The 13,394-nt window shown below is 46.4% G+C and overlaps 1 non-coding gene across 1 annotated transcript; it reads left to right on the top strand.

The window, feature by feature from the left end:
- Window positions 1-795: 795 nt before the first annotated feature.
- On the top strand, window positions 796-869 carry TRNAT-AGU (transfer RNA threonine (anticodon AGU)). The gene has a single exon. It is a non-coding gene; the product is annotated as a tRNA-Thr (tRNA).
- The last annotated feature ends 12,525 nt before the right edge of the window (window positions 870-13,394 follow it).

Genomic DNA, 13,394 nt, shown 5'->3' with positions numbered 1-13,394 from the left:
TATTGATCCAAGTGTTGGCTAACCGAGTCTATGGGCCCGTGAAAAACAATCAGACAGCACTCGGATACTAAAATGTTTCTTCTTTTTTTATATCTGAAAAAAACTAATGAAAGTAGGACCAAACTTTGATGGCGCTCTGAAGAAATTCTGAGCAAAATGACTGATGAAACTTTGCATATGAGGACCACTGTTAATATTAATTTATCTGAATGGTAACAATTAGTGATTAGTGAAGATGCTGGGATAAGGTGTTATCTGAGCATGCTCGGGTGCTAACCGAGTGTCTTCGGCGTGCTCAAAAAATATGTTCTAGTCCCCGCAGCTGCATGTCTCATGGCTGTTCGGCAGCCTCAACACATGCAGGGATTTCCTGTTTGTTAGGCAATACCTGGATGTGTTGCGGGTGTCGAACAGCCATGAGACATGAAGCCTTGGGGATTTGAACATATCTTTCGAGAGCACTGAAGTGACTCGGATAGCACCCGAGCATGCTCAGATAACACCGTATTCCAGCACGTTCGCTCATCACTATTTACAATCAATGTACAGAACTTCAGAACATGATGATGTTGTTGTAAAGGAATTGCATATTTAATAACAGTATAGTGCTTTGTTCCAAAGCACTATAATTATGAAACGTGTTCTCCATTGTCAGCAGTGGAAAATTAATTCTGAGTTTATCATGGCAACATTACCAAATTAGGGTCAGGTCAGGTTATTCACCTGCTGTAATCTTCCTGTGGGAGGCAACTATCTTTAAGAAAACACAACACTTTGAAAGACATGTATGCACAAGGTGCTGTGGCTTAGTTGGTTAAAGCGCCTGTCTAGTAAACAGGAGATCCTGAGTTCGAATCTCAGCAGTGCCTTGTAGTTTTATTTCTTTGCAAACTCATTATTCAATTATCATTATGAGTAAGGGGCTTACAAAGTAACTTTATTCTCCATATTAGTAGGTGCAGGCAGAAGCTGGACCCTAACTGTAATACCTTTGATCTAACACGTTGTATGCCACAATCATGACATAACAGCAAGAAATAGCAAATCAAATCAGTGGGATTTCCCATGATGTGATCAATACAGCTGGGGATCTTGTAACCAGGACTGTCTGTTACGCTATGTTCACACTTTGCGTTTTTTGCTGCGGATCCGCAGCGGATTTGGCGCTGTGGATCCGCATCAGTTTTCCATGCAGGGTACAGTACAATGTTACCCTATGGAAAACAAAAACCGCTGTGCCCACTTTGCGTGGATTTTCTGCGGAAAAAAAGAAGTACCATGTCAATTCTTTCTGCGGATTCCGCAGCGGTTTTCCACCTGCACCAATAGGAAAGTGCAGTTGGAAAACCGCAGTGGAATCCGCAGTAGAAACCGCACAAAAAACCACAGTGAAAATCACCGCGGTTTTGCACTGCGGTTTTTGCTAATCCGCTGCGGAAAAATCCGCAGTGGAATCTGCAAAGTGTGAACAAGCCCTTAAGGCTGCTTTCACACATCAGGTTTTTTGTTTCAGGCACAATCCGGCAAATCCGGCAAAAAACTGATCCGTTTTTTTCCCATAGAGTTGTATTAGCGCCGGATTGTGCCTGAAGGACATGCGTTTCATCCGTTTTGTGCTGGATCCGTCACTTCAGGCTTTTTTGCCGGACACAAAAAACGTCCCCTGCAACGTTTTTTCTGTCCGGTGAAAAAGCCTGAAGGGACGTTTCCGTCAATAAACGCATCAAACGGATGTGTGAATGAACGATTCCGGCTACCGAATCCGTTTTTACACATTGGGCATGCCCAGAAGCTATGATTTCGATTCTGGTATGGGGAATCTCTCTCTCTCTCGCGCGCAGTAAAGAATGCCGGATCCGTCAAAAAAACAGATCCGGCGCATCAGTTTTTCACGCCGGATCCATTTTTCACACCGGATCCGTTTTTTGGCAGATTTTCCGGATTGTGCCTGAAACAAAAAACCTGATGTGTGAAAGCAGCCTAAGGGTATGTCTTCACGTTCAGGATGGCCGGCGGAATCGCCGCAGCGGCGAAGCCGCTCAGCGCTAAGCCCCGCCCCCTTTCTGGGACGCGATCATGCCGGATGTGTTAACTCTTCACATCCGGGATGATCGCTCTGTCCCATAGGGCCCTGTGATATGCCTTGCGGGGACGCTGCGTCCCCGCAAGGTGTACGGACATGCTGCGATCTGAAAAGACGCGCAGCATGTCCGTAGTCGCAGGGCCGCCGCGTGCGTGTTTCCACGCATAGTGGAGACGGGATTTCATCAAATCCCCTCCACTATGCTGGAACATCTGGACGCTGCTTGTTTGACGCTGCAGCGCTGCGCAGCGTCAAACAAGCAGCCTTTCCTGAACGTGGAAACATACCCTTAGGGTATGTGTCCACGTTCAGGATTGCATCAGGATTTGGTCAGGATTTTCCATCAGTATTTGTAAGCCAAAACCAGGAGTGGGTGATAAATACAGAAGTGGAGCATATGTTTCTTTTATACTTTTCCCCTAATTGTTCCACTCCTGGTTTTGGCTTACAAATACTGATGGAAAATCCTGACCAAATCCTGATGCAATCCTGAACGTGGACACATACCCTAAGGGTATGTTTCCACGTTCAGGATGGCCGGCGGTATCGCCGCAGCGGCGAAGCCGCTCGGCGCTAAGCCCCGCCCCCTTTCTGGGACGCGATCATGCCGGATGTGTTAACTCTTCACATCCGGGATGATCGCTCTCTCCCATAGCGCCCTGTGTTATGCCTTGCGGGGACGCTGCGTCCCCGCAAGGTGTACGGACATGCTGCGATCTGAAAAGACGCGCAGCATGTCCGTAGTCGCAGGGCCGCCGCGTGCGGGTTTCCACGCATAGTGGAGACGGGATTTCATCAAATCCCCTCCACTATGCTGGAACATCTGGACGCTGCTTGTTTGACGCTGCAGCTCTGCGCAGCGTCAAACAAGCAGCGTTTCCTGACCGTGAAAACATACCCTAAGAAAACCTGTTGTTAAAGGGAAGCTACCATTAGAAAATGTACAACTATGTATATTTGCTTTTTGTGTTACATCTATTTTTAAAAAATGAATTGGCAATAGCTTTTTTTCATATCTTCATCTTTATTAGAAAAAAGAAAATTAGCAATTTTACAATTTTCACAGAGATCATTGGGGACTTTTTTAAACTCACACTTTCTTTTAGGCCAGTTTCACACGTCAGTGGCTCCGGTACGTGAGGTGACAGTAGTTTCCTCACGTACCGGAGACACTGACACACGTAGACCCATAAAAATCAATGCATCTGTTCAGAAGTCATTGATTTTTTGCGGACCATGTCTCCGTGTGCCAAACACGGAGACATGTCAGTGTTCGTGGGAGCGCACGTATTACACGGACCCAATAGAGTCTATGGGTCCGTGTAAAACACGGACCTCACACGGACATTCTCCGTCTGGGGTCCATGTGCGTGCAGGAGACAGCGCTACAGTAAGCGCTGTCCCCCCCACATGGTGCTGAAGCCGCGATTCATATGTTCCCTGCAGCAGCGTTTGCTGCAGAGAAAATATGAATAATAGTGTTTAAAATAAAGATCTATGTGTCCGCCGCCCTCCCACCCCCTGTGCGCCCCCCCGCTAGTCAGAAAATACTTACCCGGGTCCCCCGTCGGCTGTAGCTCCTTCCAGGTCTGGCCACGGCTTACTGTATGCGGTCACGTGGGGCCGCTCATTTACAATCATGAATAGTCGGCTCCGCCCCTATTGGAGGTGGAGCCACATATTCATGAGTGTAATCGACCGCATACAGTAGAGAAGCCGCGGCCAGACCAGGAAGGAGCGACAGCCGACCGGGGATCCGGGTAAGTATTTTCTGACCAGCGGGTGGGCGCACAGGGGGTGGGAGGGCGGCGGACACATAGATCTTTATTTTAAACACTATTATTCATATTTTCTCTGCAGCAAACGCTGCTACAGGGAACATATGAATCGCGGCTTCAGCACGATGCAGAGTGGGTACCACACGCTCCGTGTGGTACCCACTCGCCATACGGGCGGCACACGTGTGCCGCACGTATGGCCTACGTGAGTTCCCAGGCACACGGACACGGATAACTCCGGTACCGATTTATTCCGGTACCGGAATTATCTGGACGTGTGGGACAGCCCTTAAGAAGAGTTTTCAGCAGGCTCATTATTATCAGAGACAGAATTACAATGATAGGTAAACACTAGAGATGAGCAAGCGCTACAATGCTCAAATGTTCATTATTTAAACCAAGCAATTCCTAATACTCGCGTAATTGTTTTGAGTAACTAGTATACAATAATGGGAGTTCATGGGAAATTTGCGCATTTTTCCAGCAGACAATACAAGGAGGTCTGGGGGGCAGTGAAAATGTTAAAATGGTTGTAAAAAGTTCTGAATGGAAGGTGAACAGTGTGGGGAAGACCCCTGGAAGCATCTCTGAATCCCAGATCACTGCTGAGATTTTATTCCACATTAAGGACTGACAATAAAACATTCAAATCGAAGAGAACTTGGAGTTTATAGGAAAAAAAATGTTAAGAAACATTTGTTTCCTGTATAATGACTTGCATATAATAAAAAATTGAAAACTTAGAAAAAAATAATAATTTAAGTAAGCCAAAAGTGATTTGTTTTATTAAAAACATAAACTGCAGTGTAATTTATAAAGGTAGCAAGAATTGCCAAAAATTAGGGACTCAGAAACACTCATTAGACATAATATAGGGGCTCATAAACTTTGTGTTCAAATTGCCAAGTAGTGGTACTCCTAGACTCATAAAGGCTATGTACTAAGTGCAAAGCCTCCCAAAAATGAAAAGAAGAGTTATCCATACCCCCTTGAAGGCTCCAACCTCATTCAAATATTGTGATCAAAGTGTAGTTCTGGTACTTCACTCATAAAAGCTCTGCACACAGTGCAAAGTCTGACAAAAATTACAAGCAGGGTCATCATCCATACACCCTTCAAGACACCAACTATAATACCTCATTTAAATATTAAGAAAGTGTAGTTGTGGCACTTCTACACTCATAAAGACTTTACACACAGTGCAAAACCAGAAAAAGGACGGTCATCCAATAATAGACCCTTGAAGGCAACAACTTGTAGGCCTCATTCAAATATTGAAGATTAAAAACACTTTATGTGCTGCTGTCATCTAGTGGCATGGAAAAGTCAGAGCTAATCCAAGCTTTATTCATTATGATCAGAGTGAGCCTGTCAGCACTTTCTGTTCACAGGCATAAGCGTCTGTTATGAGTCCCCCAGCAGCACGAAAAACTAGATCAGACAAGATGCTAGTGGTAGGCCAGCATAACACCTCCAAAGTATATATGAACAGCTTATGCCATGTGTCCAGCTTTGAGGCCGAATAGCTGGAAATCGTAGAGAAATTAGGGAGTATGCTGGTTTTGTCGGCCAGGTATTGCTTGACCATCTTTAAAAACTTTTCCTTCCTTGTGAAAAATACACAGTCATTAAGGCATGGACTCTGGAAGGGTGTCCTGAAGTTGGCCCAGGCCTTTGACAGTGTATTCCTGCCTCTGCTGTGCCTGATGTGTGTCTCCCTCACTTCTCCTCCTTGGTTAGGCATGAAAGCTTACCCCCTGCCACTAGCGTTATCTGATGAGAATTTTTTCATAATATTTTCCACAATGGCCTTCTGGTATAGCATTATTTTAGTAGACCTCTCCGCCTCAGGAAGGAGAGATGCAATGTACTCCTTGTAGCGTGGGTCTAGAAGGGTGAACAATCAGTACTTTTTTTGGCTATGAATAGATGAATGTAACACGAAGGTCATGGGAAAGGCAGTGGTACATACAGTCAACCATATATGCCAAGCTCCCTACAGCCAACACTTCCCTATCTCCATCATGATGATTACTCTCCATCTCCTCCTCCTCCTCCATGTCTTCTTTCTAATTCCCCTCCTCAGCCCATTCATGTAGGAGAGATGGGGCAAAGCTTGTGTGGGTACTAGCCTCGGTTGCACTATCAGCCAGCTCTTGGTTCTCCTGCTCAACCTCCACCTCCTCATTGTTACCCAATCCATTCGGAGCAGATGAGATGAGGCTGAGCTGGGAAGTGTCTCATATCTTTCTCTATCTCCACCTGGTCTGCATGCAAAGCTTCATGTTTAATTGTCAGCAGCCACTGTTTAAGTAGGCACAGTAGCGGGATTGTTGCATTGATTATGGCGTCATCGCTGCTCACCATCTTTGTGCAGTCCTCAAAGTTTTAGAGAACTGCACAAATGTCAGACATTCATGTCCACTCTTCAGTTGTTATGCGTGGAGGGTGATCAAAATACAGATGAGTGTGTAGAAGCTGGTATTCCAAAACTGGCCTCTAAGGCTCATGAAGCCTTGCTAGACACCATCAGACACCAGTCGATGAGCTGGCACTTGCATGCTCTGCTGCAGCACTGCCAGAGCAGCCGAAGCTGTAGCTGACTTGTGGGCTGACGCTGTGTTCCGTGACTACAAGCTCTGGCTAATCTGGGAGTGTGTGTGAGCTTGCCAAGCTTCACAGCCACCACCGCTTTATTGCCATTATCACACATGACTATGCCTGGTTGTAGGTTCAGTGGCGAAAGCAACAGATCTGTTTACTGTGTTATTCCTGACAATAACTCTGCTGCGGTGTGCAGTTTGTCTAATAGACAAATTAATTTCAACAGAGCCTGTTGCCACTTTGCTGTGGCAGTGCTGCAGAGCTTCCAGTTTCCGGCTAATGTGAATGAAGGGCTCTGAGATAGCACATCAGAGATGAAGGCTGAGGAGAAGGTGCAGGAACTGCTGTAGAATGTGGAGGAAATCCTGATAGAAGTAGGGCCAGCAATCCTCAGCATTGGAAGAACCTGTGCCGTGCCAGGGTGAGACTTGGCCCCAGCATCAACAATGTCCACCAAGTGTGCCGTCAGGGAAATGTAGAGTCCCTGGCCATGTGTCGGTCCTTAAGTGGACAATGCCAGTAACCGTATTGTTAAGGGCATGGATGATGTTCCAGGACACATGCTGGTACAAGGCAGGGAAGCCACACCAAGAGAAACAGTGGCGGCTGGGGATCATGCACCTAAGGACCATGTTTGTACACCTGTAGCAGGCCAATTTTTCTTTTTTTATTTCAAACCAACAAAATTTCACACAAAGCAGGTTCTACAGTATATATGACAATAGTCAATGTTTGAACAACCAAATTTGTACACCTGTTGCAGGGTTATTTTTTTTATTTCAAATCAACAAAATTTCACACAAAGTAGGTGAACCTGTTTGTAACAAAAATATTTTGCTAAGTGCACCAGCCACCAGGCCAAGGTTTTTTTTTATATTTTAAACCACCATAATTTACTCCAAAGCAGGTTAAACTGTATGAATGACAATAATACATTTTTCAACCACAAATATTTTGTGAAATGTACCAGGCCAACCAGTTTTTAAAAATTTTAAATCATCTTAATTTTACAGAAAGCACGTTAAAATGTATGAATGACAAATTGAATTCAGAAAAAAATTGGACTTTTTTTGGGAGTTTTTCATACCACCATAATGTAACACTAACCACGTTAAACTCTATGAATGACTAATTGAAACCAGAAAAAAATGCTGAAATGTTTTTTGGAATTTTATATACCACCATAATTTAACACTAGGCAATGTGTTAAACTCTATGGATCACTAATTCATTCCAAATACATTTTTAAATGTATTTGTGGAGTTTTATATACCACCGTAATGTAACAAGAACCATTTTAAACTCTATGTAAGGCCGGCGTCACACTCAGCGTATGTAAATACGGTCCGTTTTTTACGGCCATAATACACAGAAAAGTCCTCAAAATAGTGATCCGTATGTCATCCGTAGGCAGGGTGTGTCAGCGTATTTTGCGCATGGCATCCTCCGTATGTAATCCGTATGGCATCCGTACTGCGATATTTTCTCGCAGGCTTGCAAAACCGACATCTAATGGATTTATGTGCTCAAATGTTCGTTAAAACATATATACAGTGTATATATATATATATATATATATATATATATATATATATATATGTCATTGAGACACACATATATATATATATTCTGTATTTATATTTAATTCAGCGCGATATATGTGAAAAGCCGGTAATTCAATTGCCGGCTTTTCATTTCTCCTTCACAAACCCGACAGGATATGAGACATGGTTTACATACAGTAAACCATCTCATATCCCTTTTTTTTTTGCATATTCCACACTACTAATGTTAGTAGTGTGTATGTGCAAAATGTGGGCGCTGTAGCTTGTAAAAGAAAGGGTTAAATGGCGGAAAAAATTGGCGAGGGCTCCCGCGCAATTTTCTCCACCAGAGTGGTAAAGCCAGTGACTGAGGGCAGATATTAATAGCCTAGAGAGGGTCCATGGTTAATGGCCCCCCTGGCTACAAACATCTGCCCCCAGCCACCCCAGAAAAGGCACATCTGGAAGATGCGCCTATTCTGGCACTTGGCCACTCTCTTCCCACTCCTGTGTAGCGGTGGGATATGGGGTAATGAAGGGTTAATGTCACCTTGCTATTGTAAGGTGACATTAAGCCAGATTAATAATGGAGAGGCGTCAATTATGACACCTAGCCATTATTAATCCAATAGTATGAAATGGTTAATAAAACACACACACATTATTACAAAGTCCTTTAATGAAATAAAGACACAGGTTGTTGTAATATTTTATTATTCTCTTAATCCAGCTGAAGACCCTCGTTCTGTAACAAAGTAAAAAATAAAAAAACAACAATATCTCATACCTTCCGATGATCAGTCACGTCCCATGAAGTAAATCCATCTGAAGGGGTTAAATCATTTTACAGCCAGGAGCTCTGCTAAAGCACTGCTGTGGTTGTAAAACCCCGGGAATGAATGGAGTGCAGGGTGACCTGTAGTTACCTTGAGTTGTGGTGAGGCGCCCTCTGCTGGATGTTCTCATGAACTGGAGCCCGGTAAAAGTTCCCACGCTCGAGTTCATATGAGGACATCCAGCAGAGGGCGCCTGACCGCAACTCAAGGTAACTACAGGTCACCCCGCTTTCCATTCATTCCCCGGGGGTTTTACAACCACGAGCAGTGATTTAGCACAGCTCCTGGCTGTAAAATGATTTAACCCCTTCAGATGGATTTACTTTGTGGGACGTGACTGATCATCGGAAGGTATGAGATATTGCTGATTTTTTATTTTTACTTTGTTACAGAACGAGGGTCTTCAGTTGGATTAAGAGAATAATAAAATATTACAACAACCTGTGTCTTTATTTCTTTAAAGGACTTTGTAATAATGTGTGTGTGTTTTATTAACCATTTCGTACTATTGGATTAATAATGGATAGGTGTCATAATTGACGCCTCTCCATTATTAATCTGGCTTAATGTCACCTTACAATAGCAAGGTGACATTAACCCTTCATTACCCCATATCCCACCACTACACGGGAGTGGGAAGAGAGTGGCCAAGTGCCAGAATAGACGCATCTTCCAGATGTGCCTTTTCTGGGGTGGCTGGGGGCAGATGTTTGTAGCCAGGGGGGCCAATAACCATGGACCCTCTCTAGGCTACTAATATCTGCTCTCAGTCACTGGCTTTACCACTCTGGTGGAGAAAATTGCGCAGGAGCCCACACCAATTTTTCCGCAATTTAACCCTTTATTTTACAAGCTACAGTGCCCAAATTTTGCACATACACAATACTAACATTAGTAGTGTGGAATATGCAAAAAAAAGGGATATGAGATGGTTTACTGTATGTAAACCATGTCTCATATCCTGTCGGGTTTGTGAAGGAGAAATGAAAAGCCGGCAATTGAATTACCGGCTTTTCTATAGAACACTGCTGCGTATTTCTCGCAAGTCACACTGCTGGTCCGTGTGTAATCCGTATTTTTCTCGCCCCCATAGACTTTCATTGGTGATTTTTTTGCGCATTACAGTGTCAAACGCAGCATGCTGCGATTTTGTACGGCCGTAGAAGACCGTATAATACGGATCCGTAAAATACGGCTGATAGGAGCTGGGCCATAGAGAATCATTGGGCCGTGTGCAATGCATATTTTACGGGTGTATTTTCTGCGCTCATACGTCCGTAAAACTCGCCAGTGTGACGCCGGCCTAAGACTAACTGAATCCTGAAAAGAAATGTTGAGTTTTTATTGGAGATTTATATACCACTGTAATGTAACACTAACCACATTAAACTCTATGGATGACTAATTCAATAAAAAAAAATGTGAACTTTTTTGGAGTTAGTTTACATACCAACGTAATATAGTACTAAGCAGTGCGTTAAAGTCTATGGATGACTAATTGAATACAGAAAAAAAAGTGTTGCACTTTTTTGAGAGTTTTATATACCACGGTAATGTAACACTAACCACATTAAAATCTATGGATGACTAGTTCAATAATCCCCCCAAAATTAAACCTTTTTTTGGCTATTTATATACCCCCATAATGTAACACTAAGCACCTTAAACTGTATGGATGACAAAATTGTCTGTTTTTTCACCCTCCCCCAAAAAAGAATGAGGTCACTTGCAGCAGCTATATATTTAGCAACAGACTGCAAAGCCCTAAGCCAGTGGCGTAACTACAAAGTTATGGGCCCCGGTGCGAACTTCCAAATGGGGCCCCCCCGCCATACAATTCAATGTAACCCCCATAGAATACAATGCAGCCCCCCTCATAGTATAATGCAGCCCCTCCATACAGGGGCAGTGAGAAAGACACGAGCAAATGGTGATGAGGGGGCAAGGGAGAGGGCAAGGAAGACAGGCACAAGGGGACACATGGGGGCTAGGAGGCAGGGGAGAAGGTTACAAGGGGACTAGTGGGCAAGGGAGACTGACACAAGGGGACTAGTGGGCAAGGGAGCCTGACACAAGGGGCACACGGGGACAAGTGAGCAAGGGAGACTGACACAAGGGGCACACGGGGACCAGTGGACAAGGGGGACTGGCACAAGGGGACACAGGGACTAGTGGGCAAGGGAGACTGGCACATGGGGACAAGGGACACAAGCATAACGGAGACAGGCTCAAGGGGACACACGGCCCCCTGACCTGCCAGAGCCGCATGCAGCTGCGACCGTGGTAGTTACGCCCCTGCCTCACACACACTACAGATATCACACACACACTACAGATATCACACACACACATCATACTACAGATATTACACACACACATACTACAGTTATCACACACACACTACAGATAACACACACACACATACTACAGATATCACACACACACACACCAGATACCAGCTCATATACACAACTCACAATCTCCTCTCTGGTACAGGGGTGGCTGATGTAAACCGGCTGCGGCTCCTCAGCTTCTCCTGACTAAAGCGGCTCTGTCCCGCACCTCCCCCCTGCTCTCGCCTTCTGTCCCGGGGTTATTTTGGCTTTCTCTTAAATACGATCTCATTCAGACGTACATGAGATGTATGAGGGGGGAAAATACAGACTGAGAAGCTGTCTCATCGTGATGACTGGAGCTGCTTCCTGTCTCTCACGTGCCCCGGCTGCCCCCTTCCCCTAGATACGCCTCGGACTGTTGCCGTGCAGGAGGAATCTCCTGCACTGCAACATGGTGTTGGGTGCCAGCACAGCCCACACAGTGGTCTATCCAGCACAGCCCGCACAGTGGTCTATCCAGCACAGCCCGCACAGTGGTCTATCCAGCACAGCCCGCACAGTGGTCTATCCAGCACAGCCCGCACAGTGGTCTATCCAGCACAGCCCGCACAGTGGTCTATCCAGCACAGCCCGCACAGTGGTATATAGAGCACAGCCCGCACAGTGGTCTATCCAGCACAGCCCGCACAGTGGTCTATCCAGCACAGCCCGCACAGTGGTCTATCCAGCACAGCCCGCACAGTGGTCTATCCAGCACAGCCCGCACAGTGGTCTATCCAGCACAGCCCGCACAGTGGTCTATCCAGCACAGCCCGCACAGTGGTCTATCCAGCACAGCCCGCACAGTGGTCTATCCAGCACAGCCCGCACAGTGGTCTATCCAGCACAGCCCGCACAGTGGTCTATCCAGCACAGCCCGCACAGTGGTATATAGAGCACAGCCCGCACAGTGGTATATAGAGCACAGCCCGCACAGTGGTATATAGAGCACAGCCCGCACAGTGGTATATAGAGCACAGCCCGCACAGTGGTATATCCAGCACAGCCCGCACAGTGGTATATCCAGCACAGCCCGCACAGTGGTATATCCAGCACAGCCCGCACAGTGGTATATAGAGCACAGCCCGCACAGGGATATATACAGCACAGCCCACACAGTGGTATATACAGCACAGCCCACACCGTGCTATATACAGCACAGCCCGCACAGTGGTATATATAGCACAGCCCGCACAGTGGTATATCCAGCACAGCCCACACAGTGGTATATACAGCACAGCCCGCACAGTGGTATATACAGCACAGCCTGCACAGTGGTCTATCCAGCACCACTGTGCGGTATATACATACCACTGTGCGGGCTGTAAAATAAAGAGGAGAAATCACGCTGCAGCCGATCACAGCTATGGGCCCCAGGGGCCCGAGCTCCTGCCGCACTGTGCCCCCGTACCTGTCCCTGGTGGTCGATGTAGTAGAAGTACTCCTTGGTTTGGGGGTCGGGATTCTGGCCCTGGACATAATGAAGGCTCCTGAGGACCGGGGACAGGCGGCAGAGTCGGAGCCGCAGTGCGTGACAGGACATGGCTAGGACGGCCGCGGGTCACTATGGAAACAGGTGCTGCCACTTCCGGGCACCGCCGGAAACATGGGAACTGAAGAAAGCATCCGCACGCGAGAGCTGGAAGTGCCGGGACGCCTCACCAGTCTGTGTAGTGGGCGCGTCAGGGGCGTGACGGCGGATACAGAGAGCCACCCCCTGCTATGGATGGGAGGAGCCGCTCTGCAGCGTCACTGAGCCTGCGCACTGCTGCTTATCTATAGATAGAAGTAAGTGACGGAAGTGTGCGGGAGCAGGAGGCGGACATAGTGCGGTGACCAGGGGCGTCTGACCTGCCGGCCCTGGGCCCCTGACCTAGCGGGCCCGGTCGCAATGGCGACCGCTGCGACCGCGGTAGTTACGCCCCTGCCCTAAGCCCTGCCTTGAGGCTGTATTCTACCATTCTCCCTGCTCCTGCAACTGTCACTAAGCTGAATGCAGAATGTATCTGATACAAGCAGCAAAGCACGGGATTAGCCCTTAGGAGGACTGTCATTATGATGGCATTACAGTGACTGTCAGTCTATCCCTACATGTTTATTGGCTGTATAACAGGCGGCAAACATGCGGGGTGTGGATTAGAGATTCAAATCCAGCCAAAGCACGTTAAGTGCAC

This window comes from Ranitomeya variabilis, chromosome 2 (assembly GCF_051348905.1).
Source record: "Ranitomeya variabilis isolate aRanVar5 chromosome 2, aRanVar5.hap1, whole genome shotgun sequence".
Taxonomy (NCBI): Eukaryota; Metazoa; Chordata; class Amphibia; order Anura; family Dendrobatidae; genus Ranitomeya; species Ranitomeya variabilis.
The sequence above is the reverse complement of the archived record's forward strand: the minus strand, read 5'-3'. Positions and strand labels throughout refer to the sequence as shown.